This window comes from Erpetoichthys calabaricus, chromosome 11 (genome assembly GCF_900747795.2).
Source record: "Erpetoichthys calabaricus chromosome 11, fErpCal1.3, whole genome shotgun sequence".
Classification (NCBI taxonomy): Eukaryota; Metazoa; Chordata; class Cladistia; order Polypteriformes; family Polypteridae; genus Erpetoichthys; species Erpetoichthys calabaricus.
The window spans coordinates 125,971,486-125,990,462 of NC_041404.2; the positions used below are offsets into that span (position 1 = coordinate 125,971,486).

Sequence of the window (18,977 nt, forward strand, 5' to 3'; positions counted from 1 at the left end):
AAGAACATTAGGGCTCGTCTCAATTTTGCTAAGAAACATCTCAATGATTGCCAAGACTTTTGGGAAAATACCTTGTGGACTGATGAGTCAAAAGTTGAACTTTTTGGAAGGCAAATGTCCCGTTACATCTGGCGTAAAAGGAACACAGCATTTCAGAAAAAGAACATCATACCAACAGTAAAATATGGTGGTGGTAGTGTGATGGTCTGGGGTTGTTTTGCTGCTTCAGGACCTGGAAGGCTTGCTGTGATAGATGGAACCATGAATTCTACTGTCAACCAAAAAATCCTGAAGGAGAATGTCCGGCCATCTGTTCGTCAACTCAAGCTGAAGCGATCTTGGGTGCTGCAACAGGACAATGACCCAAAACACACCAGCAAATCCACCTCTGAATGGCTGAAGAAAAACAAAATGAAGACTTTGGAGTGGCCTAGTCAAAGTCCTGACCTGAATCCAATTGAGATGCTATGGCATGACCTTAAAACAGCGGTTCATGCTAGAAAACCCTCAAATAAAGCTGAATTACAACAATTTTGCAAAGATGAGTGGGCCAAAATTCCTCCAGAGCGCTGTAAAAGACTCATTGCAAGTTATCGCAAACGCTTGATTGCAGTTATTGCTGCTAAGGGTGGCCCAACCAGTTATTAGGTTCAGGGGGCAATTACTTTTTCACACAGGGCCATGTAGGTTTGGATTTTTTTTTCTCCCTAAATAATAAAAACCACCATTTACAAACTGCATTTTGTGTTTACTTGTGTTATATTTGACTAATGGTTAAATGTGTTTGATGATCAGAAACATTTTGTGTGACAAACATGCAAAAGAATAAGAAATCAGGAAGGGGGCAAATAGTTTTTCACACCACTGTATATATATAATATATATGTACACATATATATATAATATATATATATATATATACACATATATATATATTTGCAAACTGTTTCTTCTTCATTGAGGTTTTCTCTTGGAGAGCTTTTTTCATTTCATTGAAAATTAAAGCAGCAGCTGCCAAATTATGTAGCTTTCTTATTAATTTTTCAACATTGTGTAAAATAACTTTATAAAGTAACATAAAAGGTTTAAATACTGGTTATCCTTTTACACTAAAATATTACTAAAGAGATACAAAAAAAGTAAAATGCATATGTTCTTTTTCTTTAAGGAGATTAAATATTACTGAAGAAAGAAAAAAAAAACTAAAACAGCCAAATGCGGCTATGCATACAAACTTAAAAGGTTTAAATAAAACAGAAATATACACTTTTATTTTTACTTGCTTAACTTGTGGAGGGTGAATCCTGTAGCAAAGCCCTAACTTTTTTCGTGAAAGCCGTTTCAGTCAATAAGTCTTAAAAACAGGTGTAAAGATATTGACAATAAGCTACGCAAACCCACCAAGACATGGAATCGTTTAAATCAAGTATCATTACATCTTCCTTTCTTAAAGAGAAGTAAGGCAGTACTTATAAGCTTACATATATATATATATATATATATATATATATACATAGACATACATACATATATATATATATCTATATCTATATATATCTATATCTATATACAGTGATCCCTCGCTATATCGCGCTTCGCCTTTCGCGGCTTCACTCCATCGCGGATTTTATATGTAAGCATATTTAAATATATATCGCGGATTTTTCGCTGCTTCGCGGGTTTCTGCGGACAATAGGTCTTTTAATTTCTGGTACATGCTTCCTCAGTTGGTTTGCCCAGTTGATTTCATACAAGGGACGCTATTGGCAGATGGCTGAAAAGCTATCCAGCTTACTTTGTCTCTCTCTCTCTCTCTCTTGCGCTGACGTAGGGGGGTGTGAGCAGGGGGGCTGTGTGCAGCTGCTTCCTGAAGGACAGGCTGCACGGAGCTTCGCATACTTAAAAGCTCAAAGGGCACGTATTGATTTTTTTTATCTGTCTCTCGCTATCTCTCTCTCTCTCTCTCTCTCTCTCTCTCTCTCTCTCTCTCTTCCTGCTCCTGACAGAGGGGGTGTGAGCTGCCGCCTTCAACAGCTTTGTACCGGCGGTGCTTCGCATACTTAAAAGCCGTATTGATTTTTTTTTTTGACTGCTTGCTTTGCACTCCTTTGAAAAGGAAGATATGTTTGCATTCTTTTAATTGTGAGACAGAACTGTCATCTCTGTCTTGTCATGGAGCACAGTTTAAACTTTTGAAAAAGAGACAAATGTTTGTTTGCAGTGTTTGAATAACGTTCCTGTCTCTCTACAACCTCCTGTGTTTCTGCGCAAATCTGTGACCCAAGCATGACATTCTAAAAATAACCATATAAACATATGGTTTCTACTTCGCGGATTTTCCTACTTCGCGGGTGGCTCTGGAACGCAACCCCCGCGATGGAGGAGGGATTACTGTATGTCTATCTATATATATCCATATCTATATATATATATATATCTCCCTCTCTATCTATACTAATAAAAGGCAAAGCCCTCACTGACTCACTCACTCACTGACTGACTGACTCACTCATCACTAATTCTCCAACTTCCCGTGTAGGTGGAAGGCTGAAATTTGGCAGGCTCATTCCTTACAGCTTACTTACAAAAGTTAGGCAGGTTTCATTTCGAAATTCTACGCGTAATGATCATAACTGGGACCTCTTTTTTGTCCATATACTGTAATAGAGTGCACCTCCATGGCCGTGGGAGGCGGAGTTGCGTATCGCGTCATCACGCCACCCACGTAATCACGTGAACTGACTGTGAACGCAGTACATACAAAACAAGGAAGAGCCCCAAAGAGCGCTGAAGAAAACATTCATTACACAATTGAGAAGGCAGCGAAACAAGAAGCGAGCGAGTGACGCATACAAGCATATTCATAAGTGCAGCTACTGCGGAAACAAAGCATGGTGTAAACCGTAAGTTTAAATTAAGTTTATAGAAATGCTCCCGCTGCCGTTTGCAATACCATATTCGCGACTTACAAGTTTAATGAGAAGACACGAGGTATAAACGAGACTTTGGATCACTTTGTAACGGAGTTAAAATTGCTGTAGCAAGAAACGTTTAAGTGCCGGGTCTTAGCTAACATTAAATAAAGCCGTGGACATCGCAACATCACACAAGAGAGCGGCTCACGTGAACATATGAAGCGACTGACGCATACAGACATATTCATGAGTGCAGGTACTTCGGAAACAAAGAACCGTGTAAACCTAAAGTTTAAATTAAGTTCATAGACCTACAAAAGGTTGCCATTGATTTGAGGCAAGATTGCTTTTCTCCTGTACAACTATACGTTGCATTCTCAACAGTAAGCTTGCACGGCTTGCTCATATTACAACCGGAGTGCTGAACTGACAATGTGATATACAAACAGAACAATCGTAAAAACAGGATTAAATAAAAAGGCTGCTTCCGTTGGCAAAGCAACGAAAAACGAAGACCTTATATGACGTTCGTTTATAAAACAGCGGAGAGGCTGTGTGAAGTCAGCTTCACAAAAAAACAGATCCTTAACAAATTTTTATTGGTATATTTTCACTCAATTTAAAAAGGTTTTCTTCTTAATAAAAATTTTAAAGCAGTACTTCGCCGCTGCAAAGCACGGGGATATATATATATAGATAGATAGAGATATATATGTATATATATATATATATATATATATATATATATATATATATATATATATATATATATATATATATATATATATATATATATAAATAGATAGATATATATATATATAAATAGTTATATATATATATATATATATATAGAGATAGATATAGAAGATAGATAGATAGAGATATATAGATAGATAGATAGATAGATAGATAGATAGATAGATAGATAGATAGATAGATAGATAGATAGATAGATATATGTGTATGTATGTAGATATATATATATGTGTATATATATGTAGATATGTAAATATGTATATGTATATATATATGTGTCTGTATGTGTATATATATATATATATATATGTGTGTGTGTATGTATGTATGTGTGTATATGTATGTGTATATATATGTTGATATATGTATATATATGCGGATGTGTATATGTATATATATATATGTATATATGTAGATATGTGTATATGTAGATATGTATATATAAGTATATATGTTTATGTATATATATGTTTACATAACCTCTTTAACACACTACTTCTCCGCTGCGAAGCGCGGGTATTTTGCTAGTATATATATATATATATATATATATATATATATATATATATATATATAAATCCCCGCGAAGTACTGCTTTTAAATTTTTATGAAGAAGAAAAGCTTTTTAAATTGAGGGAAAATATCCCAATAGCAATTTGTTAAGGATCTGTTTTTTTGTGAAGCAGCCTTAACACAGCTTTTCCGCTGTTTTATAAACGAACGCCATATAAGGTCTTCCTTTTTCCTTGCTTCGCCAAGGAAAGAGCCTTTTTATTAAATCCAAGGGTTCTTCGCTTTTTTTTTTGTTTGTTTATTACGATTGTTATAGTTCTGTTTGTATACGACGTTGTCAGTTCAGCACTCAGGTTGTAATATGACCAAGCTGTGCAAGCTTACTGTTAAGAATGCAACGTATAGTTGTACATGAGAAAAGCAATCTTGCCTCAAATCAATGGCAAACTTTTGTAGGTCTATGAACTTAATTTAAAGTTTAGGTTTACACGGTGCTTTCTTTCCGAAGTACCTGCACTCATGAATATGTCTGTATGCGTCAGTCGCTCAAATCCCCGTGCTTCGCACCAGCGAAGTACTGCTTTTAAATTTTTATTAAGAAGAAAAGAAAACCTTTTAAAATTGAGGGAAAATATACCAATAACAGTTTGTTAAGGATCTGTTTTTTTGTGAAGCTGCGTTCACTCGAGTGATCACTTCGAGATGACTTGCTGGCTAACCATAAGCGTTACCTGGTAGGTAACCACCCATACAATCAGATTGTGAATCAGACTACGAATGCCGTGAATGTAATTACCCCGATCTACATGCTGTCAAATAAACGAACCACACGCCGTGGCGCAATTTTAGGGGCTTAGCTTCTAGCGCTGACGTCCGAGGTTCGATTCCCGTAAGGGAGTGAAGTGAGCGCTTCGCACCGGCGAAGTACTGCTTTTAAATTTTTATTAAGAAGAAAAGAAAACCTTTTTAAATTAAGTCTTAAAAAGAGCTGTAAAGATATTGACAATAAGCTACGCAAACCCACCAAGACATGCAATCGTTTAAATCAAAGCGCGAGTCGAAAAACACCATCCCATAATATTACTTAACGATTAACACATTTCTATATGTATTGTAAGCATACAATACAACTGATAATATGTTGCGCTTATTTATCTGGTGTACCGACATTTTTGCGCGTTTAACGGCTGAAATCTAACGTGGTTTGTGCCCTTCAGAATGAAAAGAGTTTGCATTTACCTTTTTAATAAAAGGCGAGCTTTTAAGCCTGAGAAATCACCCCGTAAATGCACACGTTTAATTGCACATGTGTTAATATGTATGCTTACACAGTATTAAAAGACACTCAACAAGTACACAGTATTAAAAGACAGTCAACAATTAACGTCATTTACCTTCGTTCCCGCGTTTGACTTGTGCTGTAAATCTCTTCCTCGTTTTCAGTTCACGTGATTACGTAGGAGGCGTAATACGTGATGATGCAATACGTGACTCCGCCTCCTCCATTAGAGTATATGGACAAAAAACAGGTTCCAGTTATGACCATTACACGTAGAATTTCGAAATGAAACCTGCCTAACTTTTGTAAGTAAGCTGTAAGGAATGAGCCTGCCAAATTTCAGCCTTCTACCTACACGGGAAGTTGTAGAATTAGTGATGAATGAGTCAGTCAAACAGGTTCCAGTTATGACCATTACGCGTAGAATTTCGAAATAAAACCTGCCTAACTTTTGTAAGTAAGCTGTAAGGAATGAGCCTGCCAAATTTCAGACTTCTACCTACACGGGAAGTTGGAGAATTAGTGATGAGTGAGTCAGTCAGTCAGTCAGTCAGTCAGTGAGTCAGTGAGGGCTTTGCCTTTTATTAGTATAGATAATTGAATGAAATAAAATAAACTGTGATAATAAATTGAATATTTAAGTAAGACAAAGAGATTAAACTTGGTAGAAGGCAGAAGAAAGTACTTTCAATGAACAATATCCTGTGAAGTTAGCAGAAGGTGGCGTTTGAGATTTGGTGGTAAGCCAAATGTGTTAATTGCAATTATTTGGGGAAAAAACTATTGGCATGACAGACCCAGTGGTACGCACACAGCATAGCTGAGAGACGCACTTGCTATTGTGCAGGAACGCTCCATCTCAGCTGAACTGCCCGACATCCTGCTGGATAATGAAAAGTCTCTGATTAGATGAGTAGGAGAATCCACTGCTTGTTATTCTCAAGGTCCTAAGTTTGCATTCCCACCTTGCCATGTCCAGAAGGATGGTCCCTGGGATGGGGGCTGACACCTGAATGTTTCCTCAGCAGAAACATGAAACAACAAAAATGACTGATAAAGGATCAATAACATTAAAAGAGAAATGTTAGTATGGAAACCATAAATCATTAATAGGAGATGGAGAAGGATAGGAATGCAACATGCATTCTTTCTCCGATGTAGAACCCTCGTCATCATCTGAGTTCACCTCTGCTATAGCGCGTCTTTATGTGAAAACAGCAGTGTCAGATCAGGGGGAGTGTGAACATAACTGGGAGAATAAAACTGACTTAAAAAAACAACACTAACCTTTACAAGTACCATACATTTACACCGGCTGTTACAGACTCAAATCAAATGTATGTTTTTATTCTGAAATTGCAAGAATAAGAGCACCTCACTTCTCAAAACAGTCGTTTGGAGTAAACCCGTGACCCTTAGATTAGCAGACAGCAGTTCTTACCATTACACCACCAAAGCAATCATAGTGAGGATGTGTCAACGTGGGTTCTTTTTCTGCAGTTGTATTCTTGAATAAAAGCGCACTTGTTTTGTTATACTTGTACCTTTTGTGAAAGTATTTATTTGATATTTGGACTTCAGGCTTCACACATTGTACGCTTCATGTCTCCATTTTGTCAATTATTACTAAAACATGAAAAACGTTTTTGTTAACAATGTTAACGTGTTTTGTTTAACAATGTGTTTACATAGATTGTTGTAGACATGGAACACACATGAAATGCATGTGTTCCAAATAACGATATAGTATTTAATCTAGTCTATACAACTCTAAGCAACTGACACGCAGGTAAACAGACTTGAGCTGAAAAAACCTTGATCGACGTTGGGGGGATGTGATAGCAGGCTGCTTGCTGCTTATTGATACATTTACAAGACAAAAGACGCTGATGGAGAGTTGCGAAGGGATTTAAGGTGGGACTTAAGGTGGGACAGATTTATGAGTTTTTTCATAGGCTTTGGTAATTCTAGTGTTAAGGAGTCAACTGTACTTGTTTACTGGGAAAAGCTTGAGCCAGAAATGCAAATGTGAATAAAAAAACAAACAACAACTACCGGCAGGCCTAATTTTAATATGGAAAATGACCGTCAACCCCAATGCTAAACTGGAAAGGTCAGGCTGGACATGTGCACCCTCACTGCAAGGACAACTGGTCCACACCTCAGCCAGAAACATGCTGGCAGCAGCTGGCATAAGGACAATATCACTTATTACAAGAAGTAATATGTTTCAAGGTAAGTAATTACATTGAGCATATGATAGAAAAATGTAAAAAATAAGACCAAGTTGAGAGTTGTTATTAACATTTAAATGATAAATGAAATTACTGATGGAAGCTTGTTACTTATTTGGTACATCTAGTGAGGCTTTGCCCTACTGGATATAATGCAGAAATGCCCCTGTGTGATCTATGTAGTAATAAAAGTTATGTAAAATGGAAATGTAAGTACTAAAATACAGTTTCATGAATGTGTGCAGGCCATGGTGCAATTCATTTTGTGACACATGCAATGATAATAATAGTCAAGGTGCAACTCAAAAGTCTCAAAACAGAAAAGTTTCAGAAGAGGTTTCATTGATAAAATTAATGTGAAATGTATGACAGGTTACAATTCAAAAGCCACAACATTTGCAATAAGGACTTTGTGTGATTAAAGAGGAGAGTTTGAGGAACTGTTCATATGCCACTTACAGCACATTGTGAGAAAACTACTAAAAGAGTAAAGTGGAAAAGCAAAGTGGATTGAAGAGATGGAAGGATGACTACCCACTTTAGTGTCAAATGAGGCAGAGGTCCAATATAAATGGAAGCCAGTATATGAAAAGCATTATTCATTTACAATCACGCCACATATGGGGGTCTTTAGTATAGGAGAAAACACCCCACAGTTAACAAGACAAAAGTAAGGGCATGGAGTCCTTTAGGTAGACAAAGAGAATCTTGGCTACATCCAGCCATGCACAGTGTAAGTGTTCCTCAGTATGTTGCAAGCTAGTTATTTATTTATTTATTGTGTGTGTGTGTTATCTGTCTCTGTTCTTAGGATACATACAAACCTTTTTTGGGCAATAAACTTAAAAAAACTGTACAATCATAGTTTCAAATTTTATTTGTGGATTTTAACATTCGCAGGGGTTCATTGCCACTAACTCACACAAATCATAAGGGCTAACTGTAATATGCTAGGAATATGTATGTGAAATTGTTATTAACATCATGTACGATAGTGCAGTGAAAGCCATAAAAAATTAACATTTTGACATTGAAACTACTTGGCTGTGATGTGGATTTGTTGAAGTGAAGCTACAATGAGGATGGTCTCTGGGGCTCAAGTCATACTCTTTTGCTCTACTGGTAATGTTGACCAATCATGAACTTGACCATTTGCATACCTGGCCACGCTGGTCTTCCACGCAGGTTTCTATGCAAACTGGATCACTACTTCTGGTAGAACATGCTCAAATCATTTAAATTAGGAAAGTAAAACAAAAAGAAGGGAATTGTAACCTTCACATATCATAAATCTTACTTTAAAAAGCACTTTTTAAATTCTGTTGTTTGACTTTTCCAGATGGTAGTGATTATTTTTATCTAGTTTCTAAAATGGCCTTCTCTGGTAAATGATCAAGTTTATGTGAAGCACATGGTGAGCTGTATAATGTAGACAGGACAATGAGGAGGGTCAGTGCAGATGCAGAGTAAAGGCTGCTCTGAAGGTGGTGCTTTGAAGAGAAACAGGAAGAGGTTGCTTGCAACTGTGAAGCGCCAGACTGTGATGAAGCTGGAAGGAATGATCAGATAGGAGAAGATCTGCATGGAAGTGACAAGAAAAGGCCTTGCCTTTTAAAGGAACAGTTCAATATTTTTCAAATCAACTTTTATTTATTTGCAATCATGATATACAGCATATTCATTTTACACATGGAAACTTAAAAACATGTGGTGAATCGTGGCAAATGAATATACAGTATACCATGATTATGAAGAAATAACTTTAACTAATATAATACCAAACTTAATCTTTAGGATGTCAAATACCATGAAAAATGGATGAAAGCAACCCAGGAACCTGGATAATAACTTTCATATGGCCTGTGTTTGTTGATTTTCTGTTGTGTTGTTTACTATTAATTTAAGTGTATTATCACTATGGATATATCCATCCATCCATCCATCCATTTTCCAACCCGCTGAATCTGAACACAGGGTCACAGGGGTCTGCTGGAGCCAATCCCAGCCAACACAGGGCACAAGGCAGGGAACCAATCCCGGGCAGGGTGCCAACCCACCGCAGGACACACACAGACACACCCACACACCAAGCACACACTAGGGCCAATTTAGAATCGCCAATCCACCTAACCTGCATGTCTTTGGACTGTGGGAGGAAACCGGAGCGCCCGGAGGAAACCCACGCAGACAGGGGGAGAACATGCAAACTCCACGCAGGGAGGACCCGGGAAGCGAACCCGGGACCCCAGGTCTCCCAACTGCGAGGCAGCAGCGCTACCCACTGCGCCACCGTGCCGCCCATGGATATATCAACTATCCATCCATCCATCCATCCATTTTCCAACCCGCTGAATCCGAACACAGGGTCACGGGGGTCTGCTGAAGCCAATCCCAGCCAACACTGGGCACAAGGCGGGAACCAATCCCGGGCAGGGTGCCAACCCACCGCAGGACACACACAAACACACCCACACACCAAGCACACACTAGGGCCAATTTAGAATCGCCAATCCACCTAACCTGCATGTCTTTGGACTGTGGGAGGAAACCGGAGCGCCCGGAGGAAACCCACGCAGACAGGGGGAGAACATGCAAACTCCACGCAGGGAGGACCCGGGAAGCGAACCCAGGTCCCCAGATCTCCCAACTGCGAGGCAGCAGCGCTACCCACTGCGCCACCGTGCCGCCCATGGATATATCAACTATCATTATTTAATCCTTATTTAGTCTTTTTGTCACAGTGAATGAAAGCAAAGTGTACATTAAAAGTTGAGTGCATAAAGTTGACTGTTCCAGTTCTGCTTTTGACTTACTAGGTGACCCAATTATCTACCTGTGTGCCACCAGTAAAAAAAAAAAAATTAGAGGGGAAAAATATGTAATGCATTCTGATCTTTTAAGTCACCTTTGTTAATCATATCTACCAAATATGAGATAGTAATAATGCATGTTCTGTTCCCTACAGCATTTCTCATATTGATAATCCTAAACGTTCATTGCGTAAAAGATAAAAAGTTTTTATCATTAATTAAACATTCATTTAAGAAAATCAGCTGGTCATCCATTTTAACCTCACTTAATTCAATTCAGTCAAATAATCAAACAAAAAAACAAGAGAAAACACTTGACTACATAATTCTTTGCAGCCACTACTTAAGAAAGTTCAGAAGAGTTTGGTTGCTCATTACACAGGGCCGCAATATGTCCAGTCACACCAGCTTCATTTGTTTTCCTTTTCAGGAAGTGAAAGTGAAAAGAATATCAAAAAAGGCTGCATAATGAATCATTTAAAGGTACAGACTTGGGGAAGAAAATTTCATTATGGTCACACAAGCTGAGTTAGCGGAGTTCCAGAAACTGATGAATGTGGCAGACTAAGGAATACTTTAAACCACTGCACAGGTCTCTATACTTGATGCTGTATAAGATAATGGCTGTTTATTAATGCTGACCCAATAGATACCATAATTGAAATAACACTGACATAGGACAGGACAGAGGTCGGATGGTAAGTCACTGGAAAAGTTACCATTGACAGTAACATTTAGACATTATCAACAGAGTGCTTTTCCTCAGTATTGTGCATGAAGCCCCTGAGATAGTTATAATGCAGTGCTTGTGGAAGTTAGAGTGTTGGGTTTGCTTGGTCCTTTAATAAAAGACCAGGATTGCAAAAACACCTACAGCCACGAGGGGGAGCTCTGACATGATGGTCCTAGGAGTTCCCTAACCATTTCATGACCTCAGGTAACAAGAAGTAGTCCCACATAAACACTTCAAATTGTCCTCCTTGCCATATGTATTAAAACCAAGGTGGGAACAATGGTAAGTTTAGACTTAAAAAGTGGTCAAACGGATCAGGAAACAAAACAGAAAAGCAGAGGTTCAGGCTGAGTATAACATGAACAGAAAAAGAACGATCACCAAAAGCTTTAAATAAGATGCACAAATTGCTAATTTAAAAAATTAAGACCTTTCAAAAATTTTCTTTCACTCATTCTCAATTTTCTCTGAAGCTACAGTACAGACTAGAATGCACTACCATCTTAAATGCAGTGGAATAATGTCACATATCACAATGCAGCAAATCTCATTACTGGAAACAGGGTGCCAGTGTCATCAACAACAAAGCCAAGACCTGAAAAAACAACTGGAACAATAGTGACACCCATGAGTAAAAAAAAAAAAAATAACATTCAAAATTATTACACATGATATAAGGTGACTCTGTACACAAACTGACTGAGATACTGTTTTGGTCAAGATCAAGATGAAAATCACAACAGTATGCCAGTTGTACTGAAAGTTGAGTTTAATTGTGCAGCTGGCAAGAGTAAGAGAGATATGTTATCACGGTGACCCTGTTAGGCAGAAGTAGTGAGCAGGGAGGATATGGACAGGTACGGCTAGTGCGTTAAGTGTAAAGGAGGAAGCCTACAGGTAAGATACTACATAATCTACTGTATGAAGTTGTGTCTACTTCCTTCTGTTTGTTAACCTCTTTCTCTTGATTTACTTGGCTTTATTTTGTTTATTCCTATGTTCATGGATGCTCCCTTCTGCCCACACTGTTTAAATTTTCAAGTTTACCCTACAACCATGAAGTAAATAGAATAGCAACAGGAAGGAAGCAACTGCTGAAAAAAAGAGTTGAAAACCACGTAATAAACATGCCATGCATGTGGGAGAAAGTTTTGTGGTCTGATGAGACTGAAATGGCACATTTTGGTCTCTCTGTGAAATGATATATACTGTATGTGTTGCAAAGGAAATAAAATGGCAGTGTGGCATAGTAGTTAAGGCTTTGGATGTCCAACATCGAAGTTATGGGTTCAAGTCACACTACTGGCACTGTGTGACCTCAATCTGCAAAGTAATTTAACAATTTGTATCTCAAATGTTGTAAAACACCTTGGATAAAGGTGTCAGTCAAATGAGTGAATGTAAATATGCCACATCATCGCTACATGAAGCAAAGGTGGAAAGACCTGAAACAAGAGCAGTAATAGGGATATGATGAATTTGGTCATTGTTTCATTATGATTTAAAGAGAAGCTTGTAAAAATTGAAGAAAAGATCCAAGAAATCATGCACTGTATAAATATCCAGGGAAAAACGTGCAACAGTCTGTCAAAGCCCAATGCAAATGCAAAATGGAGTGCTGTAACAAAATAAAAACATGTCTCCAAGAGACCAAGTCAAAGCCCAGACTGAATCCAACAGAAAATCTGTGGCAAGACTTAAAGACTGCAGTTTATAGATGGTGTGTGACAAACTTGAAAAAGCACGGGCAACAACTACACCATCCTGCCATGCAAGGTTGGTAAATGTTTAACTGAAAAGAGTTCCTGGTACAATGTTGTCCTATGGTAAGTACTGAATCAGGGGATGTGAGACTTTTTTATTTTGAAATCTGGTTTACGTTTTGAGAAAGAATCCTGGTTTAGCTGCTTATTTAATACAGAATGCAAAAATGTACAGGATGTCAAGAGATTCCTGAGAACCCACATATTCAATATATCCATTTTTTCTGATACAAGAGGTATATAGAAGTCAGAACATTATATCACATCACAGTCTGATTTTACTAAATACTCCAAAAAAACTCATGTAAATGTAATACTTTCTGATCAAAGTGTTCTCTTAAAAAAAAACAAACGATAATTTAAATTATTGTGTAGGGCACATTTAAATGAGTTTGTATTTGTGACAAAAATGACATTCCTAATATCTTCATTTGTTTTAGCACAGTAGTCTATAATGATAAGGTATTTCTCTCAGTATGGAATGATCAGTATTGCTGTGCATTTTTAAAAGTTAAATGTGATTTCTGACTTGTAGTCAATCAATTATTCATCTGTTTTCTAAAACCTTTAAATTGGAAATGAGATCATGGTGAGCCAGAGTCTATACTTGTGCCATTGGGCCTGGAACCAGAAAAAAGCCTGGATGGTTTGCAAGTCCATCTCAGGATACATTTGTGCACTTGTCACATTCGCTGTGAGCATACTGTACGATTCCAGCTGCACAACACGTCTGTCTTTGGGGAGTAAACAGGAACAAACAGCATAAATTTATATAAAAAGTGTCAGCACTTGCAAACTCCACACTCTGCTGGGAACTGAACTGTGGCGCCTATAGCCGTCAGGCAACAAATCTCACCATTGTGCCACCCTGTCTTGTAATGTTTTGCACTTTAAATTCAGCTGTGAACTGATTCTTTTGGATGGATCAGATCTCCTTTTTTTAGAGGCATCCTAATGTCACTGGTACTGTGCTTACAAACAACAGCAATAAAATAAATTGACTTAAATGTGAAAATATTATTATTGTAAATTTTATTATGTTGACCTGAACTACTAGCTGTTGACTTTTCCAATGTATGGATTCTCTGACTGGAAATGGCCATTGTGTCTCTCCTTTATATTTAGGACTGCTATATAACTGTGCGCACGCTATGAAAGGTAATCTGCATCCACCATTAATTAATCATATAGTACATCCATCCGCCCCTTTTTAGAATCCAAAATTTACTACAAATGCAAGATAAAAATAAAGACACAAACTATTTGTCAAAAATCTTAATAACATAAAAAAAATGTTTTCAGCACTTTTTAGTGATGCATTAAATGACCTGCACTCCTTCTCATTGCATTACAGTAGGTAAGCTGATACTACAATACATTCCACTTCACTAATGGCTGAATCATTTTGTTAGTTGTCACTGGAAAATTATACCCGGGCAACCACTTAAAATGTTTAATTTAAATACTGAGCAGCTCAGGACAAAACGTGTGCTTCATCGATGGGCACACTCTAAAATAAAAAAAGCGACACTGCTTGCAGGACTTCAAGATTAAAGTGCATGTGGGTGTTTTTTTCCGCAAACGGTGTATCTAACCTTTTGTACTTTAAAACCTGAGAAAACATGGGCGACTCACCCTGGGTTGGTGAATAGTGTACTTGTGAAACTGTGGACTATGATGTGAATGCTTTAGGTCCTGAGGAGCTATAGATCATTTCAACCATTTCCACAGCAGCTCGCTGTGCAGTATGTTTTGTGTTTTTAAAAATAAAACCAGCCATAGGCAAAAGTTCACTACATAAGTAAACACATTGCTTTCTTTGAAAAAATATTATTTTTTATTTTTACATTATTATTATATATTCCCAAATTTGTAGTTTATCAGTTAAGGTTGACCGATGACCTGGGGTGTGTTCTATTTACTATCAACCACTGTTCAATCACCTTCTCTGAATCACTGTGTGCCCTGGAACAAGGACATTTGACACAAGTGTTATATTACAGTATATACACAGTATATATACAGTATATTACATATATATATGCTGCATGTAAATGTGGCACCAGCTTTGTGGGTTGGCATGCTGAGCCTAACCATTGGCCATGTTGAGTCTGCATGTTCTCCTTGGTCTGCATGTGTTGTTCCTCCTGGTATTTTGGATTTTCCTCAAACAACTCTGTAGATGTACAGGTTGGGCCTGCTTACAATTTATAATTGGACATGTGATTGCCTGATTCTCTGTCCAGATCTGGTTCCTGCAATATCCTGATGGTGGTTTTATTGGCACCAGCTCTATTAATCAAATTAGGCTGTTTTGAAAATATATATAAATATAACTTTTCCGTATGTTATTGCTAGCGGACATTGCGGTCCTTCCGTTATTCTTTTTTGAAACAACTGTCGACTTTACAAGTCGCCATCAAATTACTCCTCCATTAGAAATGCTACACCTAAAGGACGTCCTTACTGACAAAACCCAAGGAAAATGGGTTGCTATTAGTCGGAAAACCATTAAAAGTTTGAGAACCCAAAAGGAATGGCGGCAACTTGTATCCAAATCGGTTTCGAAAATTTACCACAGAGCGACCGTATACCCTCTTTGGGCTACAAGATGCCCCTATTGCCCCAACTTGCTTCGCTACTTTCCCACTACATTAATAATAACTAGATTTTTCAGCGTTTCCGTATGTGTATGTATAATTCTAACCGAATGGTAATACACATCTGGCATAAAAAGTTAACTACACGAACTGTTATTGAACGACACTCAGAGCCAGTCTCGACAGTTCATCCGAACACAGAAAACCATTAAATGCAAAAAGTCCTCTTTTATGTTAGAATCCCTTACAAGATGCCCTCCGAAAAGCAAAATGGCTCAGTTAAGCAGACCTTCATATCGTAACTCTTACTCAACGCAACACAACGTAAAGAGAAAATGAAAAGAACGAACGCAAAAAGCCAACAAGAGAGTAGTATGATAAACAATCGAGCGAGAGTTACTAACCTCGTATGTCCCCTCTTCCTTCTTTATTAAATAACAGTCGAGAGAATCAACAGACGAAATGGTAATCCGAGTCGATAAAAAAATAAAACTTTTCTGACTCCAGTCTTGAGACTGAGTGGGCGGGGCCAATTCCTGAGTGTTTCCTCGCGAAGCAACAATACTACTGTCGCGCAGTGCAATCCGCGGCACAGAGCAGACGGCGCAGCTGTCGCAGGCAACCCTTCCGATCGTCCATTCCGTCGCGTGTACTGCCTGTCATTAACGATGACCCGCGTACAGTCTACGGTGCTAGGTTGATCGACTTACTCCTGCGTGACATTCTGTACAGGCTGATTTTAAACACTTTTATTTTTACATTTTAAAAAACCTAAACGGATGTGCACGGTCACGTGACAAATAATTTTTTCATTCGGAGAGAGACGCTCATAGATGGAACTGCAGGACAAATGCAACGTGCCAACAAAAAAGTCCGCTTGATACCCTGTACATCTTTTCAAATTGTTTCTCAAAAAATGCGTCTTTATTAAAAAGATAACGCGTTTGATCATCAGTTATTTTTGGAGAATCCTAATGATATTCACGCCTCTTGAAAGAATGCAAAACAGACTGTGAATAATAAAGTTTAAGAAATTGCGCAATTGTGGGCATGGTGTGATATCAGTGACTGTTAGGGTGCGTGAGTTTATGTCAGTGTTTGTGTATTTATACAAGTGTATGTTTATTTGTATGCCAGATGTACTTGTAATGGATACGTACTTCTGTGAAGGTACTGCATATGAATTTATATAAGGTGCAGGAACATTCCAGTTTTTTGTGCGTATTTTAATACTACGTATGCAATCACGTGCAAAGGTAAGCGCACCCACTTTTTCGTTGACGGCTTTACATTATCAGGACAGAATTAACTGTAACTATCATGTAGTCCTAATCAGATCCTAAAAGTTGATAAATGCAACTTTATATTTAAAACAACATAACAGATTTTTCTGTCATTTTTATTCGTCCAGAAGTAATTCAACATGCAAAAGCCATGTTTGAAAACATAAAAGAATTTCCTTATAGCCATGTGCTGCACGTGATTAACTGACGATCAGTAAGTGTTCAAACAGATCACCAGTATACTGTTAGGTGTTCGTGTGTAGTAAGTGTGTGTATGATTTATGTGTGTTAGATGTATAAAACGGGGCAGCGGCTGGGGGAAGAATTCGACGAAGACAGTATTTAGGTTCAAACAGATATTTGTTTATTGCTACCCGCTTTAACAGTGAATTGAAAGCGTAGCAATGAGCTATACCAGTCTGCAGGCAATCCTAGAGATAACAACAACGTGTATTTCATATAAGGTATGTGTCAAAATACTTCACAAGAAGTTAAAGGAATATAGCAATAAAATTAGAAAAACTACAAATGAGCAGTAAGATATGAATGAATAAATGAAATGGCAAAAATAGTAAATAAGAATAAATCAATACACAATTAACAGATAGATAGATAGATAGATAGATAGATAGATAGATAGATAGATAGATAGATAGATAGATAGATAGATAGATAGATAGAGTATTTTATTTATCCCCTGAGTAGAAATTTGGCTCTTCACAGATGCTCCTTAAATAAATGAATACATAAATAGAAAAATAAATAAATACACACTATGGAATAAGCACACACCAGAATGACTAAAAGGCAAGAACATTAAAAAGAAAGAAAATTTCTGACTTGACAGACCCAGTCCCACTAAGGCATTATGCAGGCATATTGCTCTTTCCAGACACAGTTCTGGTGAATAATTCTTTGGCTGAAAGTCCTCAGTGTTCGAGTGTCAGAGAGAGGATATACAGAATTGTTCAGAATGGCGCTCAGTTTGGTTTTAATTTTCTCCTTTGCTGCTACCTCCAGGGGCTCCAGAGTGCACCCCATAACTGAGCCTGCCTTTTTAATTAGTTTGTTGATTTGGGGGGCTTTCCTGAAGTGATGTTTCCTGCTGTCAACACATCACAGTGTAGAAAATCACACTGGTCATCACAGAGTTATACAACATGTAAAGGATGTCACAAACCACATTAAAGGAACACAGTCTCCTAAGGACAAAGAGCCTGCTGCAAGTACTTAGGGGTCTACACCAGTGAGAGGTTGAACTGGTCTTGCAACACTGAGGGACTGGTGAGGCCTTAATTATGGATTAGTATTTAAGGCACTTAGGGTTATAACAACAAGTCCAATGCTATGGTCAGATGACCAAGGAGGACAGAAAAAATGAGAAACTCCACCCAGATGCGGCTGAAAAAAAATCTGCGCTCCTAATCTAAAAGACCACCCGACCCCCACTTATTCAGACTCATATATGCCATACAGAAAAAAAAGTCAGTAGCCTCTTTCACTTACTTGATCTTATTTGAAGTTCCTCTCATACTGTGATTTCTCTGTGAGTCATCATTTCCTTGTAAGCCACAGACAACACCCCGTGATTAATACATGTATTCCAGTCCATTAAGGGGTATGTACAGTATATGCAAGGAGACTGAGGCTCAAGGCTCATCCCAGGTGTTGTCGCCATGGAGCTTGCATGTTCTCCTCATGTTAATGACTGTTTACTCAGGTGCTCTGGGCTTCTTCCACAGTCCAAAAACATGTGGGTTAGGTGGATTGGCAATACTAAATATGCCAATGTGTACGTATGTGTTTGCTTTGCGATTGGCTGGCACCCAGTCCAAGGAATTGTCCCTGCCTTGCACCCATTGTTTTCTAGGATAGGCTCCAGCTTCTCCCACCCCACTGTGGATAATCAGGTTTAGGAAATGAATTAATGGAAGAAAAGGATGCCAATTGGGAATGGTAAACAGGGGTTGCCACTAATTATGACTAAAACAGGACAGTACCGGACAAAAGACCCTGAATTAGTTAGATAAATGAAAGTAATGGGGAATCCAAATCAACAATCCTCCAGTTTGATAAAGCATGCTGTGTTAC

General features: G+C 38.0%; 1 protein-coding gene across 1 annotated transcript in view; it reads right to left on the reverse strand.

Moving 5' to 3' along the window:
• The window catches only part of litaf (lipopolysaccharide-induced TNF factor), a 36,907-nt gene extending 20,663 nt beyond the window's left edge, over positions 1 to 16,244 (reverse strand). The window contains exon 1 of the mRNA XM_028813861.2: positions 16,008 to 16,244. The gene's annotated coding sequence lies outside the window, so the exon portion shown is untranslated. The remainder of the gene's footprint in view (positions 1 to 16,007) is intronic.
• Between the last annotated feature and the right edge of the window lie 2,733 nt (positions 16,245 to 18,977).